This window comes from Triturus cristatus, chromosome 6 (assembly GCF_964204655.1).
Source record: "Triturus cristatus chromosome 6, aTriCri1.1, whole genome shotgun sequence".
Lineage (NCBI taxonomy): Eukaryota > Metazoa > Chordata > Amphibia > Caudata > Salamandridae > Triturus > Triturus cristatus.
Window position 1 is genome coordinate 662,453,697 of NC_140589.1, and position 17,774 is coordinate 662,471,470.

The following is a 17,774-nucleotide window of genomic DNA, read 5'->3' on the forward strand; positions in this document are numbered from 1 at the left end:
TCTGCTCTGCCTGCCTTGGAGAAAGGCGGTGGTGTGCTCGTCCTCTCTGCCACACGTCGGACCCTGCGTGCAACCCTGCTCACCTCTGGTGCGGTTCTAATTTATCTGCTGCACAAGTATGCGGTGGGATTGCCCTGTCCCTGCCTCCCCCTCCTCTGCCCACCCGGAAGAGAATTCTGGTAGCAGCACGTTGCCCCCTGTGCAGCTCCTGCGCCGCGCTCACCCATGGCTGTTCTGCCGCCGTATTGCCGAAACTGATCACTACGTCCCCAAGAAGCAGCAGCTGCCGGTGATTACACTTGCCCCCCTGGCTTGTGGTACTCTTGTATAGTATGCTCTCTTTCTCCCCTGAGTCTGCAGTACTCTGGTATGCTGGGATCACTCTCCCCGTGCCTCACTCCCACAAGCCTCTGGGCCCGGCGCTTGCTGCCCTCCCCTCCCCGTGCCCTCGCCGCGCCTCCCCGGGGAGCCCTCTTGCTGCAGCGCGTCTAATCTCGGTGTGAAATTGCCCTTATTGCGGGCACTGGTTTCCCGGTCATCCTCGCTGTTCCCTTAACTGCCGCGTCCAAGGGGAGGGGCCCGAGGGCAATGATGGCTCTGCGAGGTGGGTGGGATTCGTGGAGGAGCCCCGGGTTGGGGCCCGGCTCACTCGCTCTCACTCATTCTCTGCCTTCACTCGCCCTTCGTTCTCACCCATTTTCCCTTCTCTCCCCCACATTCTTTCGCTTTCGTTCTCAGTCATAGTCACCCCTTACAATCTCGTTCAGCATTTAATCCCGTTCGCTCTCCCTTCGCTCTCGCTTACTGCTCTTTCCTGTCTCTCACTCAGTTCCTTCACTCTGGCTCTCTTCATTCGCTTCGGTCCTCGCTCTCACATACTCTAACTCCCCCCCCTTACGCAATCACTCTCTCCTTCTCCCTCCCTTGAAGCATGTCATTATTATCTCTCCCCGTAGCACTCTTTCCTCTCTCTCTCTCTCACACACACACAGTCTCTGTATTCAATATCCTTTTTTCGACACACGCGGACTTTCAACTCCATCACACACGTCACCACTCCGTCTTCTTCTGTCCCTTCAGCCAGACTGTTTTACCCTCAGGCTCCCCGCCCTCTTTGCTCACCTCCATCTACGTAGCCATTTCTCGTGGTTGGGGGTTTTCTCATGGTTTGGGGGTTCTGGACTGATCGAGTCAGTTACCATGTGACACCCCTGCATTACTGAGGCTGCCGGGAGACCCCACCCGCAGTCACCGTGGACAGCAGAAGCCCTCTTCCATTCAGGGCTCAGTTTTAAGCACACACACCTGCAGCCGATGCATGTGAATAGACCGGCGCCATTGTTAGAGCCCTGGAAGCCATAAAGTGCAAGAAGGCGCTATACCCCACCCCACCATGGATCAGCTGTGAAGCTGCAAATGACTATGGCAAACACAAACAGGGGCTCATTCCAAACCACTTCAAGCACTTCCGCCCCCGCCTGTGTCTACCTACACCCATGTCAGACGTGTGTTACAGGGCATTAAAGATATTTCTGCCCAGCTCTTATCCCTGTTGCTTGAGCCAATCTCTGCCTGCTCACAGCTGCAGGCTCCCCCGTAGTGGATTGCCCCGTCCCTGCCTCCCCCGCCCCGGAAGAGAATTCTGGTAGCAGCACGTTGCCCCCTGTGCAGCTCCTGCGCCGCGCTCGCCCACGGCTGTTCTGCCGCCGTATTGCCGAAACTGATCACTGCGTCCCCAAGAAGCAGCAGCTGCCGGTGACCAGCTCCTGGATTTCCCCATATCTCGGCGTGTACTGGTGAGTTTCCTCCTTTATTTTATATTAAAATTACGAGGGAGCCTACCCCTTTTACTGCCGAAGCAACAGAATCACCGCCGCGGCCCACAGGAAGCCAGGCATCCTTGCCCGGGACATGTGCGGAGCCTGCGGTGTAGCAGGAAGTGTCTGCTCAAATGGGGCTCCCGTGCGTCACTCCTTTCTTCTCTCGTTCTGTCCGTTACCCCTTTCTTCTCTCATTTCTTTCTTCACCCCTTCCATCACTCCGTTCTTCTCTCGTTCTTTCCTTCTATCCTTCAATTTCTCATTCCTTCCTTTATCCCTTCCATATATCATTCCTTCGTTTACCCCTTCGTTTACTCCTTCCTTCTCTCATTCCTTCTCTTATCTTCTTTCATTCCCTGTTTAACAACCTAATGAATACGATTGACAGTTATTTCTCACCCAAAGAGTCCTTCGTGTATGTCTAATATTAATGGGGACATCCTGAGCAGAAGAAACAAGCATTTACAATGCAACTGTCACGGCATTGTTAAAGTTAGAGATATTGGCATTGCTCATGACAATGCCGTTTCTTTAAATGTTTTAAAAACAAAAACATAAACAAAAATAATGTCATGAGCAATGCCAATAGCTCTAACTTTACCAATGCCGAGACCATTGCATTGTAAATGCTTGTTCCAACTGGTAGCCAGTGCAGTGTTCTTAAGCCATGGGAGACTGGCTGATAACTTGGGATATCTAGCAACAAATGGGCTGCTGCCTTTTGGAGCTGCTGCAACTTTTGCAGGTACTGTGTTTGGATATTCATGTAAAGAGCATTTCCATAATCTAGTTTGGACAGGGCTAATGCTGTCACAAGAGTTTTTAGGGTGTCTAGAGGTATAAAAGGGTGAATTTTCCTGATTATCTATAAAATGAAAAAGATTGTAGAGGTGAGTGTACTGATCTGATTTTTAAAAGTCAATTCATCGTCAAAGATAAAATCCAAATTCTTCACCCTCTTCACTGGGACTGGAAGATCGCCCAGTATAGATGACCACCATCTAGGTGAGCAGAAGGAGGTATCTGTACCCAACAGGAGAACATCAGTTTTCCACACTTGAGTTTCAAACAGTTCAAACTCATCCACTGATGTACCTGGGTCATGCAGCTGTTAAATTGGTCTGCAGTTCTTCCCATATTATTAGAGACTGAGATAACGAGCGGAGTATCATCAGCGTAAGACACAACAGAGAAGCCAAAATCTCTGATTATTTTAGCCAGAGGAGAAACATATAGATTAAAAAGTGTAGGGCTTAAGGACGAGCCCTGTGGTACCCCACACGGACGATTGAAAAGATCCCATCTATACTGGTTGAACCCCATTAGCTAAAAATGAGAAGTTCTTAGAACTGAGAAGTGTATTATCATTCATCTATTTCTGTGTTAGGCTGAACATAGCTGTAGCTAGAGCAGCCCACAGCACAGATGTCCATGAGCTGCCTGTTGCATTCAGGCTGAAGCTGCTCACCTCTGTGTATGAGTAGGTTAATATGACTTTTGATAGTGGAACGGATCTCTGGATCCCATGACGTTCATGAGAATGTGTCCATAAGAACATTCATATTGGGAACAAGAGTATTTTGAGTCCCATACATATTATATATAGAAACAGTATATTCATTTGTAAACCTATTCACACATCATTGAGAGCGATTCAACGTGAAGATCTGTTTAGAAGAGTCCTTAAGACCTGGATCTTCGGCCTAACAGAAGTTTGCTCTCTGGCTATGATCTAGCCTGGACAGTTACAGTCAGTTTTAGTTCTCTGCAGCACCAGGAGACTCCGTCAGGAGTGACAGTTGCGCTATATAAACCTCACCTTTCATTTCATGAATAATCAGAACTATTCTAATACAATATATGTATCCATAAATGGAATGCATATAGGTTGATGTTGGGCATTTGCTAAAAAAACTATTTAGTCACAAACTATACATTATTGGTTATTCCAAGGCTATCTGAAATAGACTATGAATGATGCAGAAGCCATAGGGCATAGGTCTTTGGGAACGAGTGCATAAGACAGTCATCTACTTCAACAATCCACAATCTTGCTCCCTCTAGAGATGATAGTGTTTGGGGCCCTATCCCAAACTAACTGCATCACCTACCTCATATGACCCCCAGGTCACTGGTCAATGAGGTGCATGATGGGGCATTTGCTTTATCCAACTGGTGCATAGAATCAAAGTCCATATTCATCACCGAGAATTATCACTCTTCATTCAGGAGCTATGGAATAGCTGTCCACATCAGGGGTATGAACTGCTATATCAATGAAATTTCAAAGCCTACACTTATGTCTTTAGAAGTGCACTTAGGGTATGGAAAGCATTGTCAATGTTTGAGAATACACATCAAGTTAATTATTTGAATGTCTCTTTGCCTTTGGAATTAATACTCTGATACTCCAAAGTTAACAACCAAGAGAGTTACATCCAACAGTGTAAAATCCAGACAACTAGCAGATTTTGCACAATATTAAGTTCCATAAAGAATCAGGATCTGTATTTTGCAGAGAAAGATGCACCTTCCTTGTTTGCACCTAAGATTCGACCACAGTAATTACAGCAAGCAATCCACTACAGTAAAATATGTAATAGCAATTCTAATTCATTACTTAATACATTTTTTTGAAGAAAATAGCACAGATGATTGTTCATTGGAAGAAGGTTGCTTTTAAATCATAATTGTGAGCTTTGGGGTGCAAATACTATTTTAATTAAATATAATCTGAATAAATTACTTTTAATTCTTTCATTTTACCAGTGAAATAATCTTACATCAGAGAAATGGACAAAAGATAACTAGAACTGTGCCAGAGATATTCATTTTTTTCAAGAGAGGAACTACTGTTGTTGCTGAGCAGTTGTATCATATCATGCATTAGGTTTATAAGAAAAATTGGTTGTTGTAGTATTGCTCCTAGAAAATACGGATTTGTAGAAGTCTCATTGTATGAGTTAAAGATTAGCATACAAGTTTAATGAACTGTATTCCACCAACTTCTGTATGGTCTTTCTTTTATTTTTTTTCTGCAGGATTGTTTTAAGTGCATTTTATGCACTGGTGCGGCCAAACTCAGGTATTACATGATGTCTACCAATGAACCTTCATCAGACTACTAGGTAGGGACAGGTTTTACACTTCTGATAACTAGATAGGTTTTGTCTTTTGTCTATCGATTTACCTTCTGAGGTCTGAGTACGAGCCAAGAGGATTCCTATACTGATATTTTGAGAAGGTAGTATTTCCAATACCAGACAGTATCTCTACATAGAATTCCTGCTATTACAAAACACCTCAGAATGGGAAATAACTGTGCTGACCCAGAATTACTGGGAGGAATTCTGCATGAAATTCCACATTCTCCAGAATTTATGGCTGACATTTACCACTTGCTTCAAATGACAAATATTTTTAAAATGTTCAAGTTAATTTAAACATTAGTTAATTATTTATAATTAAATATTTTAAGTTAACATTTATTTTTTTCAAAAATATTATAGTAAACAATTACTGTTATTTCATAAGGGGTAGACTATTCATTTAGGTAGCTGGTTTTGTATTTTGATTTATGTTATTTACATTTCTGAAAATTATTTCCTGATCATTTATTTATTATTTTAGACTACTATTTAAATGATTTTATAGTCTTTGAATTTGTGTTTAGCTTTGGTTTTATATATTTTCTGATATTTATAATACTAAGGTTTCTGACCGACTCGGGTTCGGAGAGTCCGACCGACCAATTACGATGTTTCCGAACACTGTTCGGTCGGACTCCCTTTGACTTCAATGGGAGCCTGTGTTCCGACCAACAACACAGGCACCCATTGAAAAAAGGGGTAGTTGTGGAAAACCTAGCACCCTTTCGCAGGTACCCTATGGTTGTGAAGAGGGGGCCCATGGGTACCCCCACGGGCCCCAACAGGAGGCCTCCAGGTGAAAGGGGGCTTGCTACGGGCCCCCAAAGTCGGTTTCCGACAGCCTTTTCATCAGAAAGACTGTCCGAATTTTACATCGTAATACGTCGGTTGGAAACGCGGTGCATAGAGCTGTACAATTCGTCTCCAACCGACTTTGATTCTCTGAATGCCAGTCGGAACCAATTTGGAATGACCGAACGGTTACCTTCCATCACAATCGTTCGGTTGGAAATGTTTCCTAGTTGTCAGAAATTGGGTTCCGACACAGGTAAGGAAAATCCGAATGCGATTCGGAGCCTTTCCTATCGAAATTGTAATGAGGCCCTAATTCATTTTTTTTTTAAATGCGGCTTGGTAATAGAAAGCTCATTTATAGATGTTATTTAATTTTCCCTAACTTGGCTAAGTTTCGATTGGGAATAGTAAAGGTAACAACCCCTTCTGCCTCCACCCCCAACTGGAGTTCAACACTTTTTTTAAAGTGGTTAAGTTTACAGTGGGAAAAGTATGTCCAAAGCCCCAAAAAGACAACACTTCCTCCTATTTGGCTACATGTGGAGAGGGAATAGTAAATCTAACCTCAACAGAGTTCAACACTTTTCCCAGTACAGCTAAGTTTGGAATGGGAATACTATATATGATATTTCCCCAGTGTGGCAAAGTTGGCATTGGGAAAAATAAATCCACGTTCACCCTGGCCCCAGAGTAGAATACTTTCCCCAGTGTGATTATGTTTTGCGGGGGAAAAGGGAATCCAACCCCAAGAGTCCAGCATTTCTCTCACTGTGAATAAATTAGGTGCAAGAATAGTGTATTGGACAGCCCACCAAGTCCAAAATTTCCCTAATGTGGCTAAGTTTGGAGTTTGGAGTAGAAGATCTGCCAATCTGCAAAATCCAACATTTTTCCCAATGTGGCTCAGTGTGGAGTAGGAATAATAAATCTGATACTCTCCAGAGTTCAACACTATTTCCAATGTGGCTATGTCTGAAGTGGGAATAGTAAATATACTGTTTCCACAAGAGTTCAATACTTTCCCCATTGTGGATATGTTTGGAGTGGGAATGGTATATCTGGCACCCTATACAGGTGAAAACTTGCCCCAGCGATGGTAAATGTGGAGTGGGAATAATACATCTGACTTTCTTCAGAATCCAGCACTAACCTCAATATGGTTTAGTTTGGATTGAGAATAGTAAATCCAATCCTGCCACCCAGTGTCCAACAGTTTTCCCATTGTGGCTAAGTTTGGAGTCAACATAGTGTATCTAACACCACATAAAGTAAAATCCTTTCCTCAATGTGGCTATGTTTGGAGTGGCAACACCATATATGACTTTTCCCAGAGTCCAACATTTATCCAAATATGATTACGTTTGATATATATCTGCCAACCCCTAAAGTCAGAAGTTTTCCCCTGTATGGCTAATATATCTGAAACCACCCATAGTCCAACACTTTCCCCAATGTGGCTATGTTAGGAGTTGGAATAATACAATTGAGACACCCATAGGGTCATTTATGAGAGCCTTGCATCACTTTTGCACCACGTAAAGTTGTACATGCGTGGTAGGGCTCTGAATCAGATTTATGAAGTGATGCAAAGCCAACCCTGCATGGCTTTGAGTGTCCTCATAAATCTTGAGTAAGACGACACATCGCAAATTGCTACATCCCCTTATTCTGTGCTCAGGAGGCGATCCCTGGGGATTGCCATGGATGTTTCCACACAACATCCATGGATTTTGACATTGCCCCAGCTTTACAAAATATACATAGGCTCCGATTCGGAGCCTATGTTTCTGACCGCGTCTTCCCCTGTTCCGAACAACCAAGTGCGATTTGAAGATTTTGTCCGCGTCGATCCAGTACGATGCACCATTCGGACAGCCGTATCAACTCAGTCTCAACGAGATGAAACGCCTGTGGGAATTGGACTTTGGGGTGCTGTAGCAGGCCCCCCCTTCACCCGGGGCCCTCCGAATCGGTCCCATGGGGGTACTCATGGGTTCCCCCCTTCCATGCATGCCACAAGGTGTACACAATTCCCCAGCCATTCCTTTTTGCTTTGGGAGCCTATGTACGAGTTCAGTATACAGGGTCATATAGAGATCAATGGGAGTCTGAGCTAACTGAGTCCGTCACCATACGGGTGCATACGGAGGGCTTTCCCAGAGAGATCATAATCGGCCCCATAGTCAAGCAATTGTCTTAAAGTTGTATTAGTAAAAATGTTTCACATTTATATAAATACAGTTGTACTATCGTTTTGTTATATATGAATAAATACTATAAATAAGTTAAGTTATATTTATATATCAGTATTTTTAATATATATTTACATTAATATGTACACCATTTGCTAAACTGTTTTTGACATGCTTTACTTTTTATTCATATTATTTGCATTTTGCAAACATTTTGCACAATGGGCATAATTATATTTATCTTTGCTTCATTGTAAATAAAGGCAACATTTTACTGTTTCCTTTATTTTTGTGATCTGTTTCTTGTTTGTAGTTCAGCGGTAGGATTAAAACATGGAGGTTCATTATTGCACTTCTCAGGGGCAGATGAGAAGCTTTTCTAATTTATTTATAATGCGTTGGATATATGTGGCTATTGTTAGTTAGGTTAGGTTCTGTAGGTGAGTACACGTTTTTTGGTATGTTTTTGTTTTGGGTCATGACTTACGTTTGTACTGTACATGAGATAAGCATAATTTTGTAATGTCCAATATGTATATCTACTTGAGTGTGTAACTTTTTTATATGATTCTAAGAGTTAATTGTCCTATTTCATGATTTTATCAGAATTTTCTTTTTTTGAGAGCTGGATTCTGTGTCATCTGTTTTTTTAGTGGATTTGTTTATTTGCATTATATTGGAATAGTGGCTGCATTTAATTTATTTTGATTTTAAAAAAATCAATTGGGATTTATGTTTACTAGCTATCTATTTTCTTTGTACTTTTTTGACTGATTCCTGGATCATTTATTCTATTTTATTGTACTTTTCAGGTTTTGTGGGGTGTCAATTCATTTCATATGCTCCAATTGGATGGATTTATCTATTTTTCATAATGAATTTTTGGATTTGTTTGGAATTAATTGCATTCTTGTTTTGGTGGATTATTATTTTCGCTTTAGCTATCCTCCTGTGGATGGAGAACATTTACTACTAAATCAGAAGTTTGAACATGTATTAATATTTTATTGTTGGGTTGGATTATTTAAATGTATCATTGAGGTTGTGATTTATTGATGTAGGTGGTGTATAATGGTGTATATGTAAATATATTTGCCCTTTATCTGTTGTTGGTATTATTAGTAGTTTAAATAGGTTTTTATCATTCTGAATTTATGTTTTTCACATTTTTAATATTATTTTCAGAGCGATGAAAAGACATTTCTATTTTTCTTAAGTATAAAATAGATTTTGGGGGTATTTTTAGTTTTTGAATTTAGTTGTTATTTTAAGTTTTTCTGTCTTTGGTTCTTTTGGAGTAGTGTTCTGGCTGTTGTTTCAAGGCACAGTAGGACTTGATTGTTTGGAAATTAGAGCACTTTTTGGGCTAGCATTTTATACATTTGGTTAGCCTATTAGATATTTTCTTTATTTGAGTTAGCTATTGTTTTTTACTAGCCCTTGGTAGCTTTGCTTTGTTTTACATTTTTGAAGGCATTGGTAGAGTGCAGGGTGGCTTCTTCCAAATGTTCCTTGGAAGGAATTGTGCCACTCATCCACTACACTGTTGGATTTAGCCTCTTGTGGTAGTGTAATGTCATATACATTCTACCATAGAATCGGAAACTTAGGTTAGGGTCTGCAACCTGATTGATGTATGTGGTACAATCGTGGGGGCAGTTTTAGCTTGTTTATTTGATAAAACTGTGATTCAATTAGGTAATTTGTTTTTTTTGTTGTATTATCGTTAGGACTTAGTTTTATGTTCTTTAATGCTTGTTTGGAAGGTTTTCTTATTAGGTCATAAAACTTCCAAAGCCAGACTCCATTTGGAGAATATTAAGTTAGCCTGTCTGCCTTTGGTCCACATCCAGCATGTCATTATCTTTTGCAGAACTCGTAAAAGTGTAAATTCATCTGAACAATTACTTTGTTAATGCATAACACAACACAAGTCTGCTACAAGCTACACCATATCTACATTTCAAAGTCTTACAGTAGACTTGTAAAATAAACATGTAGACATGTTGATGTATTTTCATAATGCTGATTTAGGCTGTTTATATCTAGGATTATTGGAACATCCCCAGCGTAGACTAAAAGTCAGTGTTCAACCCGATATAAATTCCATGAATTGACCACTGACTTTCTCACCAGGTTATCACAAAAGTTCCTGCCTCACTGCTGTAACATCCACTCTTATGCTGAGAGTTGATACAATGAGGACAGACGCTGAGCCCAGCTGATCATGTGTTTTCCTTCTGAGCAAACACTCTCTCCCTGTTGAAGTATGATAACTACAGCTAATCCATTGTGAACAGGTATGAAGTGTGCTGAGCCCCAAGAAACTCTAAAGGCAAGTTAGCTACTTCATGCTCTCATAGTGTAGCACTTATAAGTAGTTTTAGGGTGGTAGGCTGCTAGGAACATTCTAGCTATGTTAGAATTGTTCATTTTATTCTTGTTGCTAACAACATGCATAGGTGCTGTTTTAATTATATTCTGTGTGGCTATTACTTATGTACTAAGCAACAGGATGAGACTACTAAAAAAACACTTTGAAACCTACATAATAAATTTTCTTAGTGCAGTGTTTGAGTGTGCGATCTAAAGAACAAAATTGGGTTTGAATTACAACTACATCACCGGGCCCTGTGCATGACTGTTAGTAACCTAGTAAGCAGGGACACAACATCAGCAGGAATGCTCAGATGGGTTTTGTTGGTCTACAATAAGCTTGACTCTTCTGCTCAAGCAAAGGTGCACTGAATTCAGTTCGGGCACACATGGGTAGGGAAGCCAAATGTTGCAGACCTGGGCCAGAGCCCAGGATACACAACAATTATTGTGACATTTGTGTTATGGTACTGGCCATATATTGTAATTATCTGGAGATGGAGGGGGACAAGCCTTATATGTTTTGGCACTCTGTTGGAGTTAGAAAGTTATTATTTGTTTCAGAGATAATAATTCTCTTCTGGTTTTCTTTTTCATTATCAGCCCCTGGTAGTTATTGTTTAGTGTGTGGTAGTTGCAAATTTGTAGGTATTTAAATTTATTCAAATGGCCTTGGGGCACTTGAGGTGTGCCTCCTGGTGCTCATTATAAACGTTCTTAAGTGTGCTAAATGTGTGGCTTTTTTGGAAATGTTAGGAATTATGCCTTTAACCATAGTGCCTGTTGGTGCTTGAGAACTACTTTTTGCTTTTCTTAAGTCCAGTAACACATTTCTAACTTGCATTGCTTTGACATTAGGGGGGTGATTGTTTTTCCTCACACATTCTACAATGTCATGTTCTGATGAGGCTCCAGCATAGCATGCATTAGAATAATGTTGAGTGCATTTCCTGTGTCCTTTCTTAATTAGTACTTTCTTCGCTGTGGATATATCCCCTGTTCCGTAACATAAAATTCTGTATGTTGCAGTTTCTGACAATATATGTTTGGTTAAGAGGAGTATGGAAATATATGTTCTATTTTTTGTAATTAATATTTAAAGTTATAAATGTTATTACACTTATTTTTAACCCATATTTCACATAATATACTTACATTTTACATCCTAAAATAAAGACAGAACGTTTGGAATACGGCATATTATTAACATGTAAGTATTATTTATAAAAACAGCAAATACACTAGAAATTAACCCCAAACATTTTTAAATTAAACATTATTTAAAAAATGATAATAACATAAAACAACAACTTTAAACAAAATTATTTATATGTATTGAACTGAAAAAAGAAAAAAAATTAAATGAAGGTAAACAGGAAAGTTTCAGACTTTTTTTTAAAGTTATACATGTTATTACATTTATCTTTGACACATATTTCACATCATATACTAACATTTTTGACTTTTCTTCTTTTTTGGGTTGATGGTTGCTCTGTTTGTTGAAGGTTTCCTGTTTAATCAACGCAACGATGACCAATGGGGAGCATTTAAAGGCCCAACCTCTATCGTTCCCAAATGTTATGCAGACACACACAAGATGCAAGGGGTCTGATCAGAGCAGAACATTACAGGGTCATAATAATCCTCTGTAATAGTCAAGATGTGAGGTGAAGAAAACAAACAGAATCTACAGAAATCTCTGTTATAAGGATGGGAAATACTTGCACACCATGTGGTGGCATGCTTCTTCATAATGTCTCTCCGCACACCATTAACAACTGGGTTAGTGGTATGGGCTACTGCTCTCAAAAAAACTGGAGAGGAGCTCTTGGTAAAATGCCTATGAGGATATCCCTACTTGAACTGTTTGGTGTAGGTGAAGGTAAGCACAGTGTTATAATGGACAGTGAGAATATTTATTTAAAAATGTCTCTCAGTGTACAGAATCATAACTTTAAATCACCACCAAGTGAAATCAAACAACACTTCTCCCAATTGCGGTATTTTAGCAGAAAGGCTCACCCGCACTCTTAGGGTATATTAGTCACAACTTGCCTGCCAATTGACAGATGGGGCAGGGCTGCAGGGTATAATGCAGATTATAATGCCAAAGTCAGCATGTGGAAAACTATGCACAAATTACAAGAGTGTGTATAAACTAAGGTGAAACTCGCAAACACCTCTAGTACACCTAAATGATAGCATTAAATTCTATAAACCATGAGGGATTTAATTCCAGTTTATCTCAATAGCACAACATGTTAAAAATCTTACATCGAGCAGGGTATCCAGGTAAGGGGAGAAAGCCCTGCACAGCAGAGGTTTTAGCATGGTGGTAGAGGCAATACAAACAGGCTAGATTGTTGCTTCCCATCTCTGTTTTTCCCAGTCATCGATTGTTTGAGTTTTCCCAGGATCACTAGATCAGTAAGGCTTCTGGGGGTTCCAAGCTTACTGATTTGGAATATTCTGTTTCACTCTTCTGACACCTAGCCATTATCACTCAAATGCTTTAGCCGACACTCAGATACTTAATGCCTTGAATGTTAGTTCTGTGGAATCTCGAGTTAATTGTGAACTACAATTTCAATCATTAGAGAGGTAGTCATGAGCTCAATGTTTGTGTAATTCCCATGATGAGGCTTTTGAGTGTGTTTTTACAATCTAAATGTGGTAAAACACAATTATGTGTCATTTTGTACACATTACTGGCTCTGACTATTCGATGATAGAGTGGTTTGTTTCCTGTTGATGGACACTCATCCAGGACTTTAAATCCCAGTTTCCCTGGTTCGGTCCCATGGGGATGACATCATTCAGCATCTTTGCAGCCTCTGTTTTATATGTGGTCATAACTAGGACATGCCTGCTCCTCACCTCAAACAGACCAATCTGGTTGGTGGAGGACTCTTGCCAAGGTACGCGATTTCCCAACCTGTTCCCCTAAATTAGTGATGCCTCTACCACAGTGCTAGAAACTCTGCTGCACCGGGCTTTCTCTCCACTTGATTAGATTCCCTGCTGGATGCAAGGATTTTAGTGTGTTGAGATGCTGAGCTAAATTGGAATTAAATCCCTCATGGTCTATACATCCTTAACGTTATAATTTAGGGGTGCTGGAGGAGTTTCCAGGCCAGTTAATACACACTCTTGTGATATGTGCATTTTTTTGTGCATGCTGCTTTGATTTTATAATCTGTAGCCCTGTCCCAGTCTGTCAGAAAAATCTACTTACCCACTCCCTATGGGGATTCAGATTTTATCAGGGCGAGCTATATTTAAGGCCTACTCACCCATTCTGTCAAGTTGACAAAGAACAGGTATTCTGTTCAGTCAGAAATTGTAGGAGAAATAAAGATGCCTTTAAATCTTGTTTTTATCTTGTCACATTTGCTCTGTGTTCAGAGACAGAGGTCAGAAGTCAGTTTACAATTACTTTTCCTTCTCTGACTGCAGAGTTCCAGGATTTTGTAAAGTGAACTGTCTGACCTGCTGTGGGAAGTGTGAAATGAAAGACTGTAGGGTATCAGGTTTTTCCTAACACACATTTAAATAGCTAATAAGTCAACTGTCCAAACCTTTCAAAATATATTTCAGTGGTCGTGAAACCCCATTTTTGTACTTCTGTGTGATGAAGAAAATATTTTAATAGGATGAAAAACAAACCAGTACACTTCACTTGGTGATGTGCAAACAATAAATATACTTCTGAAGTACAATTTTCACAGATTATTGTTAATACCCTATAGTGTTTCATCAGAAAAGCTGCAAGGTAGTGTAAAGGTTTTTGGCCATTTTTTGGAAATCTGCTGTTTGTAAATGACAGTGCACTACCACATCAAGCTTTAGTAATATATTTATCAAAAGTGAGTTTTTAAACATGAACTGAGAAACATTCCTGTCCCTGCCCTGGTGGTAATGCTATTAGTAAAATGAGAGGCAAGTCAGGGACCATGTGTACTCTTTATGTGAACTAGATTCTTATTACACATGAAGCAAACGTTTAGGGCCTGATTTAGATCTTGGTGGACAGGTTACTCCATCACAATGGTGACGGATATCCCACCTGCCGGAATCTAAATCCCATTGGGTATAGCAGGATTTCAATTTCGGCAGACAGGATATCTGTCACTGTTGTGACGGAGTAACCGGTCCACCGGGATCTAAACCAGGCCCTTAGTCTATTTAATCAAACAAAAGCGTTTTGTTTCGTATGGCAGAAATGCTGAACTCACATGTTTGAAGGTGCACTCATATGTGAGAGTTAAGAAAAAGGTGACTCTGTAAAATAAAATATTTGTCAGCGATCAAACAATTTGAGACCAGTTTATGGGTAAAGTACATTATAGTTAGGTCGGGTAGATGATTCAAGTTACTCAACCTGCATGTCTCGTAACATATATATGATTTTTCAAGGACTGCAATGGGTTGGCAAGTTGAGACTTACATACCCTAATTACGCGGGTGACCCTTCCTGTTAACATAGCACTGCTTGGTGATTTGTTATTTGATCTCAGTGGATGGATATTTATGGTGATACTTACATGTTATTCACTTATGATACTATATTTATCTAAATGTTGTCACTTTGCCAAAACACTCATGGGCTGATTACGAGTCTGGCGGTTGTGGTCCAGCCACTGTTTCAACGGTGTTCCGACTCCTGATTACGACTTTGGCAGTCAGACCGCCATTGCACCACCGCGACCGCCAGGGAACTGCATTCCCTGAATGACACCACTGTGGTCTGCAGGCCACAATATGCTTGGTGGTGCCATGATGCACGGCCAAGCATATTACAACTTTCCTCACCGCCAGCAGTTACATGGAGGTTCTGCCTCCATGTAACTGCTTGCGGTGAGGAAAGAAAGGGGTCCCCCTCTTGCCCCTGTGCATGGGGGTGCTTGGAGGGGGCACATGTTGAGCCCGACTGTAGTTTTGCAACCCCAGCTCCCGCACGGGAAGGAATGTACAATATGGTGCAGTCCTTCCTGTGCAGGAACGTGCATTGGTGGTCCCGCACCGGCACACTAAGCCTTTACAGCAGTGCCGCAGGACCACCTGCCGCCTGCCCGCCAGACCACAAAAGTACTTATAATTTGGCGGGCCGGCGGCGGCGACTCTTGGTAGTGCAGGAGCATGGCAGTGGCTTGACCCCCGATCCCACACTGCCAAAAGTCATAATCAGGCTCTCAATGTTTTCTCTGGTTTTATTTAATTGTTTTTCAGATATTTGCAACTTTGGTCAGGCCACACTAATGAGGGAACAATGTTTGCACTCTGATTTATTTCTATGATAGAGTGGGTTTTCTTGCAGAGTGATAAGACTTATAATTTAGGTCCTTAAGAATGGCTTACACCTGTTAGTAGGGTTAGTAGGAATGGCAGAAGCATGTTGACCCCATATCACTTTTGCAGTAAAGTTGTATCCCCATTGTTTCTTTTTAGAGTGCACATCAGGGACATCAATTAAAGTTGCAATTCTGTCCATTGAGAGGCAATGCATTTTTAAATCACTTTTTATCAATGTCCATTATTACACTCTGCTTACCTTCACCTACACCAAACAGCTCATGTACGGATACCCTCATTTTTCCAAGAGCTCCTCTCTAGTTTTCTGAGAGTTGTAGCCCACAACACTAACCTAGTTGTTAGTGGGTTGAGGAGGAACCCTATGATGAAGCATTCCGCCACATGGTGGGTGAGGTTTTTCTGTCCTTAAAACAGTGATTTCTGCAGAATCTGTTTGTTTCTGATCCCTTGCATCCTGCGTGTGTCTGGATTACATTTGGGAGCAATACAGGTTGGATCTTTCAATGCTCTCCTTTGGTCCTCATTGCGTTGATGAAACAGGAAACCTTCAACAAACAAAATAACCAACAATCAAAAAAAGTCATAAATGTAAGAATATTATTTGAAATATGTGTTACAGATAAACCTAATAACATTTATAACTTTAAATACATGTCTGAAGCTTTCTTGTTTACCTTCATTTAATTTTTCTTTGTTGTTGTATGTGATTATCATTTCCTTTAAATAATGTTTGATTTAAAAAAAAGTTTGGGGTTAATTAATTTTTTTACTTCATTTCTAGTATATTTGCTGGTTTTATTAATTATACTTACATGTTGGTACAATGCTGTACTCTGAACTTTCTGTCTTTACTTTGGGATGCCTTTTTTATTGTTAGGTTTGTTTTTTTCTAGTGTTGTAACTCCATTCTGGAGATATTAGTCAATATATAGTTATCAGAGGTGTTTCTGTTATTTAAATTATGTTACATATTTTGTGAAGTTATTTTATGTTAAATACTTTTAAAAACCTTAGCTTGTAGTTGTTGGGGCTTTCTTCTGCGGTTTGGTACAGTTCTTCTGTGTGAAACTTTAGTCTGGCTGAGTGGTGCTCTCTAGAAGTGGTAGCTTCATGTGCAGCAGTTTGGTGCTCATTTGTGTTCTATATTGGTACAGTTTTTTAATTAAGAAAGAGTTTCTCATTCATAAATAGTTTTCATTTGTAAGTCACTAGTTGAATGTTTAGTTGAGTGTTGTTTATTTGTTACCTTATATGGTGACATTAATTAGGTTTTTTAAAATTTATATTTGTGCATAGTATATACATTTGTTTAGTTCCATAAATAACAATGGTATTTTTGTTGTCGAGATGGTAGTATTTTCTGCTTAGTCTATAGAAAGTTAATATTAAGCGTTCCTATATTTTTCAAATTATATTTTGTATGTTTCAAAATTTCTGCAGTTGATATTATGTCATAGAAGCAGCTGAAAGTTGTATCCGGGCAGGACTCCACAAAGCCAAGCACCATTACCATGAGGTTCCATTGAACATGTTTTCAGCATCGCAAACAAAATATGAGTGAAACAAACCTAGTTTTCTTCCCTGCCTTTGGTTCACCCTAGCTGGGAAAGCCTCATAACCTTTTCCTGGTCCTCACCAGGTAGAAAAAAGACTATACTCTACTTTTCTCCCACTGCTGGTAAAGTTCTTTCTGGTAAGTGCTACAACTCCCAGGATCTTAAGGAAGGCTTCTTGGCTCTAGATCTGTCTCCAACCTGAGATCAGCAGTCTCTAGTCCTCTGTGGTCATCTGGGCTCTCTGTGAGTCAACAAGCCTTCCACTTTTTGTGCCAATAGAACAGGCCGCAGGAGAACTTTGAAGGGCATGGAGAAACACTCTCTATACCAACTTGGAAGGGTTATCACAGGATATACTGATGGGCTTATTTACAAGCCCTGTGCGCCACTGGTAGGTCACTTTGTTTGCTGTTTCAGTGGTGCACAGTGCAAACTTATATCTAGGAGGCCATGGAAGGACACCCTGCATGGCTTTTCATGGCCTCATAGATATGGTGTAAAGAAATGCAGCCTAAGTTGCTTCATTGCCTCACACTGCATCTGGCAGGCGTGCCATGGGTGTTGCGGTGGGTG